A 20360-nucleotide genomic window follows, 5' to 3' on the forward strand; every position below is an offset into this window, starting at 1 on the left:
TAAGATAAGTTTTTTTTATGAAAACAGAGGCGAACAATACAAAGGGGGTATTCAAAACACATAATAATTCTACGAGAAATGTACAATTCCATGGAGAAAAAAACCCCGAAAGACAACGAAAAAATGAAATAAACATAATATCAAATAAAAAGTTGAAGACTGCAGTTTAAATTGGCAAAAGGTGCCACATTCCATTTTGGTGACATGATGTAAGTACGTGTAATCTGAATTAATAATTTAATCAAGTTTTGGTTTTTTGTTTAATGACTTTTTGATTTATTTTTATATTTTGGTATGATTCTTGATGATGTTTGGCGTTTTAGGAGCCTTTATCTGCATTTTGCTGCAAAATTAGCTTACAAGTAATTTTGATCACGACTTGAACTGTCTTAAATGAATTCTTAGTTAATATTGTGGAACGATGGTGTAAAATAAGGAAGTTTGAAATCCATTCATGTGAAAAGTAAAGAAAAAAAAAAAAAACAACAAAAAAACAAAAAAAACTGTAGCATGGAAAACATACTTGATTTGTAAGTTACGACACAGCCAAATTGTATCGGTCGAATGATCTAGATGTATGAAGCATGTGCAATGGCGAAATATGTACATGTACGTAGTGAACTATTCAGCATTAGGAACTATTAAGTTTATAGCTAGTCTCGGAGAGAATATAAAGTGTAAAAAGAAGATGTTTGTTCGTCTATTCATGCATTAGCATCCACAAAAATCCCGAAATAGTCAAGATGGGAAACATGACCTAATCTGTAATTTTACCGACCAATTGGTATCTTTAGATCTATATAATAACAAAACAATGACTATGTAACTAACGTCACTGACATTAACTATTGTTTACGTAACACCTTTGTACATGTAACGTTGCCTTGTGCGCAACAAGTCAACGAGTCGTCCAATTTCAAAACTGAATGCGTTAACCGTTTTCCGACCACATTGGGTAAATCGAAAAGTAAAGCCAAGCTAAAGATTCGAGAATGGACTTTTTTTTTATCAAAATAAAAGACTTTGAATAGTGTGCCGTAATTTTGATAATGATCATAGTATTTAGATACTTCAATGATTTCTATTTATTACCTGGACTCTTATTATCATTTCACAATTTGTATTTTGATTTTTTTTATAATTTTAATTAATTTCCACTTCTCGGCGCCTCCAGTGTCAAGGGTTTGCCCTATTCATTAACTATGTAACGATTGTTTACGTAACACTTTTGTATACGCAACGTTGCCTTGTGCGGAACTAGTCATTACATCAATACGATTTATACGAACAATACTTCTCATCAATCAAAGCGAAGCAATAGCCACACTTTTCACGAGACGTGCAGTCATTTGTACGCAGACATAATGTATTGGTCAACCAATTTGTGCTTGTGATGGTGAGCTTGCGAAGTTACGATTTCAGTAGTTTTTCTTCATATCACTGTCAGGCTACGTGTTTTTATGCATTATGGGCACAATTATGTCAGAGAAGACCGTAAAATGCGAATATGAACCCAGCGTGAAATATCAATTGAGATGTATAAACATTCGTTGAGGCTGATAGTATTTTTGAGAAATGTGAAGTTAACAATGGGGACACTAAAACTCCTCATTTCAGTCGTAATTTCTAACTTGAAATACTACATCAGTGTGAAATGTAAGAAAAAGTTGCAAATAAGAAACACAAATTCTAATTTAAGTGTTTTAAGTTCCAACCGAAATGTGGGTTATTGCACGACAGGACATCATCAATGTATTTGAACTTTAAACTAAAGAATTTGGCAAAAAGTGCAATCGTTTTGTATTTGTGAAGGTATTTTTTAATATGTATATTTTGTTATTATCAGATTAGAAAATAGTTTCCTTTGCTTTTCAGGAGATTCCAATTAAATACGAACATTTATTTAAAAAATGGCAAAATGAAAAGCCGGTGGCACTTTTTTCTTTTATCGGAGGAATTAACACACATCTGCCAAATGAAAAGACTAAAATTCAACTTAAAAGGTGTTTGCGTGAAATAGTTAAAAAAGCAAGTAAGTCGTTTGTGTTTGAATTACTCAGACAATGTCTACTGCGGGATCATACAACTGGGGGGGGTGGGGGGTGGGTGGGGGAATGAAGAATATTTTGATAAACCAAAAAAATGGCAAAGTTGCATGGTGACGTTGCATATATAATACACTGGGACGTGATATAGCACTTAAAAGGGAAATGTGATAACAAAAACAAATGGATTTTCTGAGAATTTAGCTTCAAGTTAATATGAAAACGCAATGGCCCCTTCTCTCTTTTTTTTAAAATCAATTGAATGTAATTTTTATTATCTGTATTGATTTGCAAATCCTGGTTTTTAAGCAAATGAAGAGAAATTTTACTGTTCTTTTAACTGCTTCGAGTTCACGCCATGTAGAACTCTTAATCTTTTTTAGATTTTTACAGTGATCAAACTATAACTAGGCGTTACCAGAATACAGTTCATCTGAACATCGCTCGAGTCACAGACCGACTCAGCATAATTGATATCATAAGCAGGGACTACAAATCCCCCGAAACCAATCTCTGAGGCATCTGTATAAGCTTTAAGATCATATAAATCTGACTCATACAGATTCACGCCCTTCTCATTCAGATCACCGACTGAATTCAACCAAAATCTAAGCTCATCAAAAGCTGGAGCTGTCAAAGCAACCAGTGACTTCCAACTATCTCTAAGAACAAGGCAATTGTATAATTCCCTTGTCCTTAATCTTACCAGACTTCCAAAAACAACTTGCATTGCAATTATTGTCCGACAATACAACCAACTAGTTTTGCTCTGTATAAAGTTTTACCTTTACTTACTCCGTCAAGTGTTTTAACAATACTTAATAACAACCTGTCAACTTGCTCTTGAGTAATCTGAACTTTGCCTAGATACATATCCCACACTAAACATGCTAAACCAATCAAAATAATGTTTTGTTGTGGATACCAAATACAATTATCGTCAGCTATAAGAAAACCAAATTTAGACAAACTAGCTTTTTTTAGAAGAATCTAAATCACAAGCTCCACCCAAAGCGTCATCAAGATACATAATTATCTTTAATCCAAGGTTTCTGCAGTACTTAACGACCTCTTTCAAAACTTTTGTAAAAATGTGTCCTGAACTTGCAATACCAAAAGGGAGAACATCGAATACAAAATAGTAAGTTTCTCCGTCAATAACCCAAACTGAAACCTAAATATTCATTGTGCTCCTTACTTATTTCAATATGATGGTTTGCACTTTTCGAATCATATCTAAAAAGAAAATCTCCCTTTTCAAATATAAATTTTAATTGGTGTATGCAACTGTTAATGTGTCTGCAATCTAACACTAATTTTGGTCTTTTGTGATCTATTAAAAAGCTACCGTAAGCGGAATAATAACGTATGGTTTATTAGCAACCTGTGAAATACAACATTTTTTCTAATAGTTTAGAAATCTCGCTTTAAACAAAATTCCTATTGTCTCACGAAGATTTGTTATTGCCCAATTGGAAGTTTTTTAAATGGTATACCGTTTCTGTTACCTGTAAAATATAATCAGTCGCCCCAACTGGTTCCACTTGTGTATCGCTGTTCTCAGTTTACCTACAGGACTGATCAATTTACTGGGCGTATTTAAATGTCTAGACATTTGATCGTCACATTCCTCACGGTTGAGTAAACAAATACTATCATTGCCGTTGCTTAGTAAGTGAGCTTCGTTTAACATGTTTAAGTGAGTAGTTTTCAATGTTAAACTTTCATCAATGAAATCACCTAAAAAATGCTATTTATATTGGTATCATTAGTGAACAATTAATTATGTTTTATTCTGAGCATTTAAACTACCAATGGCCTGGTTCATAACAGTTATCACACACTCATGGCCTTCAAGCTGAATTAACACCACCACTGTTGTTACCATTATCTGCTGAAGTTGAAGGCATAAAATATAAAGTCGGACGTTTCTTTCTGGATTTTTTTGCCTTCACCTTTCTTTCCGCACGCAATGTTGCCCTCATAATCTTCTTGCCGCCTCCGAAATCATCGGCCAGTGGGTTTGAAGTGTATTCATGGACTACTCTCCAACCATGTTCAGACGAATCTGCCATTTTCACTAGTTTTTGCGACAAGTTAAAGTTCTATACCTTCATTAATTATCTGCTTAGCTTAAATCTAAAGGTTCTAAACAGGATTCTGCTTCCTTGAGTGTCACATTCAACTTCTTGTTGAACTTGAATTGGTCTTCACAGCTCTTCTTTTGAAATTTGTAGTTATCCGCCGTTACAATATCACTTTGGAGTTTACTCATCTGTGCCTCTGAACGTTCGTTTTGTTAGTTGCCGAATGCTTACAATCTTGATGCAAAAATCCCATCTAGTTTACTTAAATAATCATTTTGAGACTTCTGATTTTCTTCTCCATCTATCCGCTTAATGTTAGTGTCAAAGTCCATGGGATCCATTTTGACAAACTGGCTCTCAGAAAATTTGATGTACACAGTACGAATGCAAGGCTGGAAGTAATACTCATTTAACTACCCATTTACCACTATAATTTTGGTGCCAAAAATTCATACGCCTCGAAAATACTTTACTGAAAAGACAATAAATTCCAGTTTTACTGCGTGCCGTGGGAATTGTCTATTCCTGATTTTTCGATTTTCGATTTCAAATTTCTCATTTTTCACGGAAAACTACTACAAGCTCTATAGTTTGGAAACCAGTGTTTATCTCCCGACACCGAAAGTTATTATTTAATCCTCATGTTTTAAATTCAAATGAGTTCCCTGCATTGTTTTCTGAATAATTGTTATTATTATTATTTCATTAGGTCTTTTCATAAAAAGACTTTTGATTGTGTTATGATTCATTTTTTTCTTCTTACGTCTGAGATGTTTTTTTTTGTTTCGTCACGTCTTGTAGTCAATTAGCAGGAATTAAAGGTCACGGTCTTGTTCTAAATTTTGAAAGAGTGCTTGTTATCGTTATTTCTTAGCATTCAACAATTAAAGGCTTTAAAAAAAATAATTGATAATGACGTGCTGCAACTTAGTATAAGTGTTTTTGTGACCTTTCTTTTGCTTTAAGATGAAAGACCTTTGAACTTGAAATTATGGTCAAGGTCAAAGATCAATTTGCTATTCTAGATTTTGACTTTTACTATAAATTCATACTAGTTCATGATTAAACTGCTATCTCTTTTGCTTTAGTTTGAAAGTCATATGACCTTGAAAATTTTAACCGAAAAAGCCATTAATCTAATGTCAAAGTACCTAGAAACATAAGTTCTTAAGATCACGGAGAATTAATAGAAAAAAGGACATTGGGTATCCATCCATGACACAAAATCAGTATATGCACAACATTAAACACAAAAAGCAAAGAAACAGCGCTTTTATTGCGGTTTGTCATCTCAAAGTCACAGTGAGGCTTTATAGCCTATCATATGATTGATTGATTGTTGGTTGCTTAACGTCCAATGGCAAAGCCAATCATATGAGCAAGAAGTAACAATTTGTTTTTCGAATCAGTGTAATGTAAGCTATCATATGACAATGAAAATGGAATTTTGAAGACCGGAAGTATAGATTATCTCCCTTATATTTGGATTACATATGGGAACTAATATATTTTGAAATCAGTAAAAAGTAATCTATCATGATATGTTGACACCGGAAGTGAATTTTGGGAAATAATTCACCATCTCCCTAGTGTCAAAGAAAATAACTAGATACTGTACATTTTGGAATCAGTGAAAGACAAATTATCTTCTAATTAATTTTTTTCTAAAAGAAGGTTGCTGTATAAAGTGTATTCAAACCTTTATTATCAATAATGGTTCTTGAATATTTTTTTCAAATTAATATAAGGGAGGTGTTACCTGAGAAAGAGGACGAACTCTGTATAAATATTCATTAAAATATCGTTTTTTCCAGCAAAACAAAACTACAATAAAATGTACAAAGGCCATCATTTCTATTATGACATTAAAAACAATCCGTAACTTTTGAGATTCCCTACAGCATTGGCGCCAACAAATGATGAACAAAAAATAACCTCTTACCAAATTCCAAAAATACGAGTTTCCAGAATATTTTAAATTTCTGTTAAAAAAGTATCGACAGCACGGAAAAATTTCGATGTTGGTCCTGTTGTTCGGGATTTTAGTTGTGAAGTAATTTTCAATGTAAACAAAGAAACAATATAGTCTGGGATTTTTTTTTCATATTAAAGAACTATTTAGATAAAATATAACAACCAAAGCATTAAATCGACAAATATACTAATCTTTTTGTATCAGATTCCTTATCAAATACAAAAATCTGCTTGATCAGGTGAGTTTTTGCATAGTATTCATTTTGTTTGCTATTAAACAGTATGTTGAAAAGCACAAGACTACTTTTAAAATGATGCGGAATTTATTTTCATTCTTTAGCTGCCACCATTCTTTGGTAATAAGATACACCAAATTTGCGGGAAATCCTACTTTTCCCTTTCCTTCTATTTAGCACACCGTCCCGAGACATACGATACAGGAGGAGAAAACGATACATGAAAAAATTCCCGCGCAAATGTAGAAGTCCGAAGAAAACTTCGTCCTCATATGTAACGTCCCGGGACCCAATTATTTCACCCATTACTTCAATGCAATTATATTCCCTATATTAGACTGCAAAATTTCAGTTACTTTCTCATACTAGAAGCCCCCTTTATGATTTCTTAGAGGGTCATGACCGGTATTTAAGAGAGCAATACAGTTTTGAGTATAATTATTATATATATTATAATATAAATTGTCATCTATCTGCAGCAATAACATTATATAATAGTATCTCTGAAGATGGGAGACAACTCCTTTATATATGAGTTGAAATAAAAATAATACTCAGAGAGAATAAGAAAATGTAATGTACTTGCTTTCTACGGACACCAGAAGTTATTATTTTCTTCCTTATGTCTTTTATTATTAGTTGATATGAGAAAGATGGATAGACCATATTAAAGTGTTTTCTGAACAACTGTTATTGTTGTTTTTGTTGTTGCTGTTGTTGTTGTTCGGACATTTTATAGACCAGAAGTGGCTTATTATCACCATTATTTAAAAAAATTATTGAAAGGATATGGAAACGATATATTTTTGGAATCAGTATTTAATAATCATTAATATGACAACGGAAGTGATTGAATATATACACAAAGTTCTTTCTTATTCCCCATTTCTTATAAAACTAGTACATTTTTATTAAATTGGTTGTAAAATAAATTATATTCTAACAATATATATGAGTTTTAAAATAAACGTTAACTTTAAACCTTCATTTTCCTATCAACTAAATTCAAGTGTGGTGAACTTTTTATTATTACTATTGATATAACACTATTAAAGTAATCAATTCTTCCATTTAAGATTTTTGGATTATAACTCAAGGAAGAAATACAGGTGTTGGGAAGATTGTCGAAGAAATGAATATTGGAGAAAAGAAATACCATGTTTGTCACAATGGTTCATGTACAATGTACGAGGTAAGAGAAAACGCGATTTAATTGACCCTTTAGTCAAATTTTACAAAATAGAAGATTTTTCAAACCAGTGTAGCTAACACTAATGAGTAATTTGATATCAGATTTTTCGAATGGCCTTAATCGTGATTTTTGTTTTGCAATCGATACAAATGAACTTCGTATGCTTTTTTGGGTAATTTTTCTTGTCGTTCGTTGCTTTTTTATTTCAATTCTTTTTACACATCAGTTTCTATTCGAACCCGGATATTGCATGGGGTTTGTTTTCCTCAGTTTAACCTTTCTATGTATTGTGTTACAGACTGTGTTTGCCTTTATGTCTCTTTTGTTTTGTCATTTCTTTTTTTTCGTCTTATCTTTTATTTGCTTTTGTCGCTTTGGGCTACCGCGTCAGAGTTATATTCAATTCGAACATTGTTGTTTCCATTGAATATCTAACCAATTCACGATAGGTTAAATTTGCTTTTTGTAATTCTCGCCTTGAAAGTTCAGGGATGAAAGGTATGTTTATCTTTTTTGATTTTAAGGATAACTTTTTGGGTAAAACCGAATATCACAAAGTCAACTTCTGTTATCAATACCGACAAGAATTCACTATTGAAAAAAGATCCTTATTTTAAAATGTAAAATTAAGTTTTGATTTTATTTCGGACTAAAATAAAAAAATATTATATAAAACACATGACATATGAGTAATTGTAACGGAAGATTTTTCAAACTTGATATTGATTACTTCACATTAGATAAATTAGTCAAACTAATGGAGAGTAACCAGTTGAATTGGTAAATTAACCTCACATCTTAAATAGAGATGGATCACAGCTTTGTATTTTGTTATTCATGGATAGTTGTCTCATCGAAGGTCATACCACAATGTCATCTCTATATTATTATATCAAAACTTTTAACATTTCAGATGAATTTGTATAGCAACAAAAATTTCAAATTATAGAGACAATAAATACATTCAATATTGTATGATCCTTTAATAAATGCTGTTATTACATTGGTAGCTTTGAATTACATTGATTTCCCAGTCAAATAAAAACCGATAATTTCACATGTGAAATAAACGTGGTTATTTCACTCTCTGACGTCATACAATAATAGGCGTTGTCAAGACGTCGATAACGTCGGATCAAAACAAATTGTGAATGCGTAGAAAAAAGATATAGTTCCTTACATTTTATACATTAATTTCATTAAAAAAAGCAATTTGCCAATGTAATAAAAAGAATAACTAATCAAAGAATTCAAATAGAGAAAAATATTCAACTCGTGACCGAACAACACTGATAATTAACTCATGCGCTACGCGCATTCGTGAATTAATGTGTTGTTCGGTCACTCGTTGAATATTTTTCTCTATTTGAATTCTTCGATTAGTTATTCTATAATTAATAATAAAATAAATAATAAGGCAACCTCAGGAGCAAAATACTTTAAAAAAAAATATATTATTGTTTTAAGTGCATAAATAATAGAAATTAATAGGTAACAGTAAATAAATGAAAACATGACATCAAGCACAATTGATTTTCTCAACACCAATACGAACTCTCTTTGATGCACTTGTAGTTGTAATATTACCTACAAGTTTAAACCCGATTATGAAGCATAATGAAATTTACAATTCTACTGTTATAATGTATTCTAACAATGTCTAAAGCACCAATGTAATACATTTTTCTTTACATTACTCGTTAATTAATCTTATTTCAGTGTTTTAGTACTAGTATTGCAAACTTTCGAATGAAAATATATAATACCTGTAGTTCTAATTAAAAACAAAATTAGCTTGCTATAAATGTACATGTTACGACACTGTTTTCCTAGTCTTTCTCTGAAATATAACAGGTAACATCATAAAGAAGACACATGTCATAGATAGCAACAATACCTATTATGCTCATTCAGCAAATAAATCAGCAAATTTAACTTGCTAAATGAATTTTGACAACCATTTTAATATTCATTTTTTTAGAACATAAGAGCTAAAATTAGATAAAATACACAGGTAGGATAGTTAGTATTTCCTTTAACGATCAATCAATTTCAAGAAAATATGGAAGTTTCATATTACTATATGAGTCACGATAATAACTTTCTATTTCCTTAGATCATTAGAGGTAAAATTATATAGAACGCACCTGTCATAGGGAGCAAAATCATTCTATATACTAGAAAACAGATATAAGAACACTTTCCAATACCTTTATACTATACATTTACCCTATTTAGATCAGAATTATATTTTTGTAATCATACTACCGGAAGTCATCCCGTTGAACTGACTACACAATATTATAATATGAACATCTGTTATTTTCATGTATTTTTTCTCGAATATGCTTGTTTCATAAAATAAACCCAATTGACAACAAACGAAACAATTTTTATGTTCCATATTGTTTGTTATTACTTTTTTTCGCGATAGCGTTCCGCTGCTTCGTTCTTACGGCGATTATATTTTACAAGTAGGCTTTTGTCAGTTATGACTTGTTAAATGTAAATTGACGTTTATCCTTTTTTATACTGCACTCGTTCTATTTGAGCAGTCAAAATGCGTTGACTGTATATTTCTATGTCATATACAGTCACTGTCCTGATATCACTTTTCCTCATGAATATTCAAATAGTAGTTGCCGGAACTACTTTTTTTTAGTTATTCATGATGACCTCTTCAACCTTTCTTTGTTTCCAATGTAAACAAATGTGTTTTGTTCCAAATCGCGATAAACGTGATCTGTTTATTAAAATTAAATGTACTAAATCTTGTCTTGAAATTTATCTTGTATTTAATTAGTTCATAGATGTTTCTTAGATCCTATCTTAAGTCTATATTTAAAACAAAAATAATAAAATTCGTCTGCTTGTCTACCGTCTGCCAGCTCATGCTTAAGCTAAGAGCAAAGCAAACATGTCTGAAGATATTCCATATTTTGCATTGGACTGGTCTCCCTTAGAAGGTCTGGAGGATGTCCACATGGATGAAGATTTGCAGGACACATTACTACAAATTGATGCCTTAAATATTCCGCTTAATCCCCCAGAATCAAACATACATGTAATAACAACAGTGGCTGAAATACACCCTCCACCTCAAGATTTTCCAAAAGAACCACAACAATCCCTTGAGACCACCTCTGAAAATCTACCTATTGATAATGCTATTGATATTTCCAATGATTTGGTTCCTACTAATCTACAAGATGAAGCTGCTGGGGTATCAAAACAGTTTGATCCAAACTCAATTGAAATGGATGATGAGGACATTCAACTGTTCATTCTATCAAATGAAAACAAAAACACCTGCAAAAAAACCATGTATGACATTAAGCTAGTGCAGAAATTTTTCAAGATGAAAAAGGAGCACAGGGATATTCAAAACATCCCTCAGAATGAACTTGACAGTTTATTGGCCAATTTTTTAATTATTGTACGCAAACAGGATGGGACAGAATATGAGCCTTCGTCCTTAAAAGGAATTATGTCATCAGTAGATAGAAAGCTTAGGCGCCACAAATATGGGCATTCAATTAGTGGTGAAAACAATGATTTCCAATTAACAAAGGATACTTTAAAAACTAAGCTAAAGGTTTTGAAAAAACAAGGCAAAGGCAACAAGCCAAACCGTGCACAACCTTTGACGGATCTAGAGATAAACTCCCTATATGAAAAAAACTTATTGGGTGATTCTACACCAGAGGCAATGATAAATACCCTGTGGCTAAACAACTCTGTCCACTTTGGTTTAAGAGGTGTAACAGAACATTATGAACTTAGGTAGGTACATGTTTTTGACACAAACATGTTGTTATTTACATTGTATAATCCATGGCCAATAACACTAGTACAGAATATCATGTGAAAAAACACTGATGCATATAAATTATCACTCTAATTATCAAATCAAAAATAGAAAATGCATTTATTTACCATAGATATATTTGAATTATACATGTAAATGTACATAGTAGATGTCCAAAATGTATTTATATCAGAATATCCAATCATAAAACTCCACACATAACTATGATTAGTAAATTAATACCAAGCAAGATCTTCATGCATGTGTATGTGACACCTTTCTGCTACTTTGTATAATTCCATGCTTTTTTCTGTTTTACACAAATACATGTATCTGAATCATGTCGTCCTATAAAAATCTACATTACTAGTACATTTTTGAACAAGTACATGTAAACTCTACGTAGTGAATATATATCCTGCGAAACTTTCACATATGTTTCTGCTTACTTTGTATAATTCCATGCTTTTTCTGTTTTACACAAATGCATGTATCTGAATCATGTTGTCGCATAAAAATCTACATTACTAGTACATTTTGGAACAAGTACATGTAAACTCTACGTAGTAAATATATATCCTGCGAAACTTTCACATATGTTGAACCAAATCAACTTCACATTTTATTTACGGTACATCATTATCACAGATAGTTCCATTATAAATCGTGCAATTCCTAAACGATAAACTATGTTGATAAAAACTTAATCCGATCAAAACACCATAATTCCATTGTTGAAGATCTCTCAAGTTTATGCTGTCTGATAGTTACATCCCTAATTTTCTAGCTCTGCTTTTATCCACTCTACAAAACAAAATATTCGTGTGAAATTTCAAAAGTGACAGTCACATTCTATCAAAAAGCATTTATTGTGAAACTATTGATCAATTTATTATAAATAAGGATTTATACGGTTATTAAATTTCATACGTTTGCACATATAATGCATATTAATAGTGGAAATATATAGAAATTGCGGACTACAGTATTTATAAATTTATAAGTACATTGTGTATATGTTCCTCTTTCAGATGGGGAGATATAACCTTAAATACAGATTCAGATGGTACGAGGTACCTTGAACTAAATGAGCGACAAACAAAAACACGCACTGGGGAAAATGTCAATGACATTAGGGATGTTAGCCCAAAGATGTATGAGTGTGAAGGAGAGAGGGACCCTGTGGCACTATATGAGAAATTTGCATCAAAGAGGCCATCTGGGATGTCAAATGAAAATGACCCCTTTTACATAGCAAAACGCACTATACCACTAACAGGAGCTGAAAATGAACTGTGGTTCATCAGACAGCGATTAGGGTCCAAAAAACTTGCCAGTGTCATGAAAGTAATGAAGGAAAAGGGCAATTTGGACGATAATAAGCGACTGACGAACCACAGTGCGCGAAAATACTTGGTCCAAAAACTGAAGGACAATAACGTGCAAGATACCGACATAATGCAGATATCGGGTCATAAAAATGTGCAATCTATCAGAAATTACAGCGCTTTAAATGAGGACAAGCACAAGCAGATATCTAATGTCCTCAGCAACACGACTGGTGAACCCCCTCAGCCCCTTGTTCCAGTTGCCTCAAACTTACCTCTCCCTGCAATGCCTTCTAGGACAACTGTCGATGACGATTTCTCCATTGGTTCCGACAATTCAACAATTTGTTCCCAAACCAACACATCTAACAGGATAAACTCGATGTTTTACGGTGCAAAATTACAAATTCAAACCATGAATGTGTACATGTGTGACCGCCATTAACTGTGACCGCTTCAAATGAAATGTTTACATCGCGAAGCGTAGAACGATTCAAACTTATTTCTTATACAATTGTTGGAAATACATATTTTTCTTGTTAATATTGTTTGTTTAAAACCTATAAATCATTATGTTTCATGCTTATTGTTGATATTTTAGTCCATACTCAAACGAATTCTTTCACCATTGTTCACCATCGGATTGGTTTTGTTATTGCGTTATAATATTACTCCGCATTGAGGCCCTTTAAAGGGTAATTTTCCCCAATAAATAACAATAACTCAATAAACAACAATTCAGAATGTTTTTGTTTTCTAGATTGCAGTATAAAGACAATAATAGTGTATTGACTTGACATATCAACGATATAAGGATTCGGCCCGAAACGGGGAAATTGCTCGGCAGAGCCTCGCATTTCCCCGTTTCTAAGCCTCATCCTTATATCGTTGATATGTCAAGTCAATACACTATTATTGTCTATATAAACGGTACACAACAACGTCGGGTATCGATAACGCAATTACTAAAAAACCTGTAAATGATCATTTAAAAAAACAGAAAGCTATAGTTTTGAACTGTTGGTGTACAGTCCTTGGATGGTGTAAACTTCCTACTAACACCATACACCATTACACCATTCACCATACACCATTACACCATACATCCTGTGCCATTACACCATACACGTTACACCTTTGCACCATACACCTTACACAATACACCATAATGCAATTTAATTTCAAAGAAAGTGTGCGACTACAAAATTATTTATTTATTTTAAAAAACGAATTTTGATCACAATATTGTAAATTAATATATAAAATTAAAAATCAGTTCTTATCAATATTTTGCATAGTTTTAAATGTCGTACACCATTCATTCGCACAATTCCCGCTCGCACGTTACACCATTACACCATTCCCCTTACACCGTACACCGTAGCACCATACACCTTCTACCATTGCACCATATGATATACACCATTACACCATACACGTTTTTTTGGAAGTATCTTGACTTACATCAAGAAATTGACAATGAGGGTCGGTTGAAAACAAAACTTTACGACAAAAGAGATGATTTCAGCTTCCCAATTGTGAACTTTCAATTTCTATGTAGCAGCATTCCAGCAGCGCCTGCATACGGAGTATATATCTCCCAATTGATACTATATTCCCGGGCTTGTATTTCCTATCATGATTTCCTTGATAGAGGGTTGCTGCTCACAAGGAAGCTATTAAACCAAGAGTTACAAATGGTGATATTGAAATCATCACGAGTTGGCTGACCGTTATGGAATAACCGTTTCTCAGATGATATCGGATATGTTCCTTATGTCTTAATTACAATCAACTACTTTTTTCACCACGAATGTGACCTACCGAATTAGACTATTTACCGGATTTGTAATTACATGAGCAACACGACTGGTGCCACATGTGGAGCAGGATCTGCTTACCCTTCCGGAGCACTTGGGATCACCGCCAGTTTTTGGTGGGGTTCGTGTTGCTTAGTCTTCAGTTTTTATGTTGTGTATTGTGTACTATTATTTGTCTGTTTGTCTTTTTATTTTTTAGCCATGGGGTTGTCAGTTTATTTTCGATCTATGAGTTTGACTGTCCCTCTGGTATCTTTCGCCCCTCTTTTATAACCACTGGGTCAATGTCTCTGCTGGTAGACATTTTGTCCACGAGGACATCATCCGCCCAGTAGCAAAATTGCATGAATTTACGAAGATCTAGAAGGATACTGGCTCGGACGTCGCCCAGTATAAAAAGGTCCGAAATAGACGTCACCATGGACACGGTGTCGTCTGATACGGCAGGTATCCCCTCATCACCAGAAATGACAAATATCCCAACCATGACTCATTCAGATCATCATACTAGTGACAATAGCAATAGTACACATACACAGCCATGATCAGTTCTCCTGAAAGACATTTTGGATTTTGATGACTCTGAACAACACAGTCTCATTTCGAAATGTGAAGCAAATGGCTGCAAAACTTGTGAAATTCTAATAACAGATGCTCAATTCACTAGCAATTTAACTTAAAAGTCTTATTTTACTAGAAGCTACGATGACCTGAATTGTAAATCTATAAATGTCGTCTACGGATTAGAGTGTAACCTCTGCTGATTGTTATACGTCAGTGAAACGAAAGGAAGGCTAAACAAACGTATGTGCGGCCATAGATCAGATACCAACCTCAATGCAAACGAGATTCTTAACCAGCATTTTAATCAGCCTAATCATTCCATCGTTTCTATGACAGTATCGAAAAAATATACCACAAGACTAACAATCCTCAACTTGCAACGCCTCTCCGTAGACAAAAAGAGGACTACTGGATTCGACAATTGGGAACTGCGACACCATATGGTTGCAATGACAAAATTGATGGTAAAGGTATTTTATCCAGTCCTTCCTGTAGCTCGGTGAATGTGATGAATATTTTCAACGCTACTCCTTGACGTAGACGCAGTCATGGTCATCGTCATTATACATCACCTAATCTGCATGATGTCTCTATTAATGACTTGCTGCCATTTATACAAAAGCCGTTAGGTATTCATCACATTCACACGAAACTTTATTCATTACCTCTTTCAAAACTTCATTCTCAGTTCAATATATGTTTGGAAACCACTGTTACAAACCCTCATTCAAACCAATACAAACGTACAGCTATCATTTCGGATATTGCAAGTCACAGACTTTTCAAACCAGTTTGCATTGGAAAAGATGAAAAAGAGAAAAGATCTTTTCTTAAACTTTCCTTTGTCAACAAAGGTCTCGATGGCGTCAACTTAGGCAATATCCTTCATCATAAATTAGTTCAGTCGAAAATACCTCCTTATTTTAAAGATCAGTCTGTACCAATAATTTCTTATACCTATACCAAACAAATTGCAACTAAAATTTTCAATTACAAGCACGTTTTGCAGGATCTCAATATTGACGACTTCAAGTCTAAACCTCCTGATTGCACCTGTGCTAGTTCCCAATTCACATATAATCCGGCTGGCCACGTTATTACCGGATACCTCAACATTGTCAATAACACTTCCCTGCGAAATGTGTTATCCAAAGGTCCGAAATATCGTGAGCCTAAATCCATCAATTGGAAATACAACTTCAAAATACTGATTGATTCGGTCGAGGATTATGCCAGGCAATTGGCTAAACGCGGGAAAGAAGACGTAGATACTCTTTCCGAATGAATTAAGGCTGTGAGGTCGTTGATACAAATCAGAATTAAGAAAATAAATGGGTCTATTAATACCCATGCTACGTCAATCTTTAAAGACCCAAATGTTGCAAAACACTTCTCCTACCTCCATGACAAATATGTTGTTGTCTCTGCAGATAAAGCCCAAAATAACATCGTTTTTGTGTGTAAATCTCATTACATAAACTGCTTGATAAATGGATTAGGTATTGATAATTCACTTGGAAACTCAACATATACCCTCACGACACTTACCAAAGAGGAAATCCTGGATAATCATAGGTCTCTTCTATGTTCCTTTGGAATTTCAACCAAAGATGAAGAACTAAATCTTCCATCACTGTATTGGATACCTAAACTACCTAAGTGTCCTTACAAACAACGGTATATTGCTTGATCTTCCAAGTGCTCCACGAAACCTCTTTCTAAATTATTAACATCTATTTATCAGCAATCAAAGCCGGGCTTCAAAGTTATCGTGAAACTGCCTATTCTAGAGGTGGCGTGAATCAGATGTGGATACTAAAAAATTCCAAAGATCTTTTAGAGAACATACAATCTAAGACTCTCTCATCTTGCAATAGTATTAAAACATTTGACTTCTCTACACTTTACACAAGTATTCCCCATTCCAAACTAAAAGACAAATTGAAATAGTTGGTATTGCTTTGTTTCATAAAAAAGAATGGCGAACGAAGAAACAAGAATCTTGTCTTGGGGAGGGATAAATCCTACTTTGTAAAGAATCACTCTGATTCAAACAAAAAATTCTCTGAAACTGACATTACAAAGATGCTTGATTTCTTGATTGACAACATATTTGTTACGTTTGGAGGACGTGTTTTTCAACAGACTGTCGGCATTCCAATGGGAACCAATTGTGCTCCTCTTTTTGCCGACTTGTTTTTTTATTATTATGAGGCTGACTTCATACAGGAACTTCTTAGGAAGAAAGATAAGAAGTTAGCAATATCCTTTAACTTTACTTTCCGCTATATAGATGATGTTCTCTCACTAAATAATTGAAAATTTGGTGACTATGTTGAACGCATCTATCCCATCGAACTAGAGATAAAGGATACAACAGATACAGTTAAGTCTGCCTCATATCTTGACTTACATCTAGAAATTGACAATGAGGGTCGGTTGAAAACAAAACTTTACGACAAAAGAGATGATTTCAGCTTCCCAATTGTGAACTTTCCATTTCTATGTAGCAACATTCCAGCAGCGCCTGCATACGGAGTATATATCTCCCAATTGATACGATATTTCCGGGCTTGTATTTCCTATCATGATTTCCTTGATAGAGGGTTACTGCTCACAAGGAAGCTATTAAACCAAGAGTTCCAAATGGTGAAGTTGAAATCATCCCTTCTTTAATTTTACGGACGCCATCACGAGTTGGTTGACCGTCATGGAATAACCGTTTCACAGATAATATCGGATATGTTCCTTATGTCGTAATTACAATCCACTTCCTTTTTCACCACGAGTGTGACCTACCGAATTAGACTATTTACCGGATTTGTAATAACATGAGCAAGACGACGGGTGCCACATGTGGAGCAGGATCTGCTTACCCTTCCGGAACACCCGAGATCATCCCCAGTTTTTGGTTGGGTTCGTGGTGCTTAGTCTTTAGTTTTCTATGTTGTGTCTTGTGTACTATTATTTGTCTGTTTGTCTTTTTATTTTTTAGCCATGGCGTTGTCAGTTTATTTTCGATCTATGAGTTTGACTGTCCCTCTGGTATCTTTCGCCCCTCTTTTACACCACCCAAGGGCTGTACACAATAGCTGTTGTATAGTTAATAGAACCTGACAGTGTATATTAATACATAATATATAAATACATACTAAATTATGTATTCTTTCGATAAATTTATTCATAAAGATTTTAGTTAATATTGATTTAATTTTGAATTGGATAATACTTAATGCAAGAGAAACATTGTTTTGCCGATCATAGGACGTATGGCTGTACGTTGCGTCGATATGTATAATAATATATCATCGTTGTTAAGCAGACTGCTTAAAAAGTCATTCATTTATTCTGTTGGAGGTATACAAGTTTATAGTTTAGTGTCGGAAGCATAGTCGTTTTACTACTAGATATCGTTGATTAGTTTTCAGTACATCCTATCTTCACCAGCTCATGTCTTTCCTCTGCCACTAAGTAAGCGTAATCTTCGATTGAAACGTTGTGTCTTTTTTTATTTGTTTTAGTTTATTTTCTTTGTGGTATTTATGTGATGTGTCAAGCTCTTTCAACTGGCTGTTACAGTTTGTTTTGATATTGTTCTGTTACACCATTGCCTTATATTTGATCGAACTAAAAGCTTTTACAATCTGAAACGTAAACCAGGGGTATATTGTTTAGTGCTTGTAGTCTGTTATTATTGCTTCTTTCATTTTAAAAGTTGTTACCCTATGGACTGTAATGTTTCTCGGAAATTTCTACCGCTTGAAACTCTAAGGGTTTTTGTTTATATTTGAAGGCCTTTCGCAGACGGCAACCATACTGCATCTTCAAATTATTACATATGATTTCAAACTATAATTTTCAAAATTGAATTATTTCTAAAGTATTGGCATTGAGCACAACAAAAAAAGTATAATCATGAAGAACATCTTAACGAAAAAACTTTTTTTTACAGATATGGAATGACATTAGATGTCTACAGGTTGAATTTGCAAACACAATATTGCATTTTTAGTTGTTATATTTCTTATATAAATTGATAAGTTTGATACTTGCAGGATCAAGAAATGAATCGTTTGGAGGACAGATTCATCTATGAACTTCTACGAACTGAAGAAAACCTTGAAGCCAGCATCGCAGGTAATGTATGTTTTTCGGATTTATTTGAGGCACAACAAATATACTCCGAAGAAATAGATAAATGAATGAATGAATGAAAAGAAAAAAATGAATAAATAGACGCCCTTCTCATTTAATGGAAAATCAATATTTTCCCTTCTTTTTCCAATAGTATGTGGATTTCTATGCACTATAAAATACTACAACTGAATAATTGTTGATTGTATATAAATAATTATATGGAACTCAAATAAATACATTCACGAAGTATACAATACCCGAAGGCAATTTCCTTAGGAAAACAGCCAAACGAAAAAAAGCATTGAGTACTACTTTTTGTCTAATAATTATAATGACAACAAGTAAATGGAATTATCAGATCATTAAAGATACTTCAACGAAACAGCAACCAAAAGACAAAATAAATAAAAGACTTAACGAGGGCAATATACAGTTGTCAACGATAGACAGGTGTTCATAAAATAGATCAATCTTTAAATCGTCCCGAGTTAGATTTGTAACGAAATTTAGCAAAATCTTTTTAAAGATTTTCCTTGCAAAACTAATTTTCCAACAAAAATGTTAATCTATCATGTTTATGTCAAGCGACAACTACTGACGAAGTTTCTTGCTTGGGACGGGCGTAATACGTCTTCAAGGTTTCAATTATCACAAAGGTACCAAAACACCAAATAAATACCAAACTCTACCATAATAAAGAATTCTTACAGAAAGTGAAGTATTTAACATTTTGATAATTAATCAATCTGTCCTATACTAAATATAAGTTTATGTACCACATAGAAGATTTCATGCAGTAACGTCATAGACAGTAATAGATGACATGATCTTGTGCAGCGCTAAAAACTCTATTGAAAAGCAAACACATAATTATTAGTAGTACTACAGACAAAACTTAGGGAAACTGATACTTACAAATATCAGAAGTACCAAAACGTATTGACGGAATGCCATCAAATATATGATTTTCAAAATATCTTTTTAAGTACAGAAATATTGTTGAACATGTTGAAGGACGACTGCATATTTTGGTAGCTTTATCAAAGATATTGCAGAGAAAAGTCACATGAAAAAAAAACCAGCAAGTGAATCAAACTTCAACACTATATTTCTGCATTTGAGATAAAACTAATCATTAACCTCGATCAATTATTGATATCTATACGTTT

General features: G+C 33.3%; 3 long non-coding RNA genes across 3 annotated transcripts in view; 1 reads left to right on the top strand and 2 right to left on the bottom strand.

Moving 5' to 3' along the window:
- The window catches only part of LOC127717900 (uncharacterized), a 221339-nt gene that overhangs the window by 165156 nt on the left and 35823 nt on the right, over nt 1-20360 (bottom strand). The window lies entirely within an intron of this gene.
- LOC127717897 (uncharacterized) lies at nt 1864-19186 on the top strand. The gene is made up of 3 exons (XR_007989463.1): nt 1864-2032; nt 7419-7534; nt 19110-19186. It is a non-coding gene; the product is annotated as an uncharacterized LOC127717897 (long non-coding RNA).
- On the bottom strand, nt 11444-13343 carry LOC127717894 (uncharacterized). Its single transcript, XR_007989460.1, has 2 exons — nt 12946-13343; nt 11444-12146 (listed from the first exon to the last, which is right to left on the bottom strand). It is a non-coding gene; the product is annotated as an uncharacterized LOC127717894 (long non-coding RNA).

The sequence above is a fragment of the Mytilus californianus genome, unplaced genomic scaffold (assembly GCF_021869535.1).
Source record: "Mytilus californianus isolate M0D057914Y unplaced genomic scaffold, xbMytCali1.0.p SCAF_10, whole genome shotgun sequence".
NCBI lineage: Eukaryota > Metazoa > Mollusca > Bivalvia > Mytilida > Mytilidae > Mytilus > Mytilus californianus.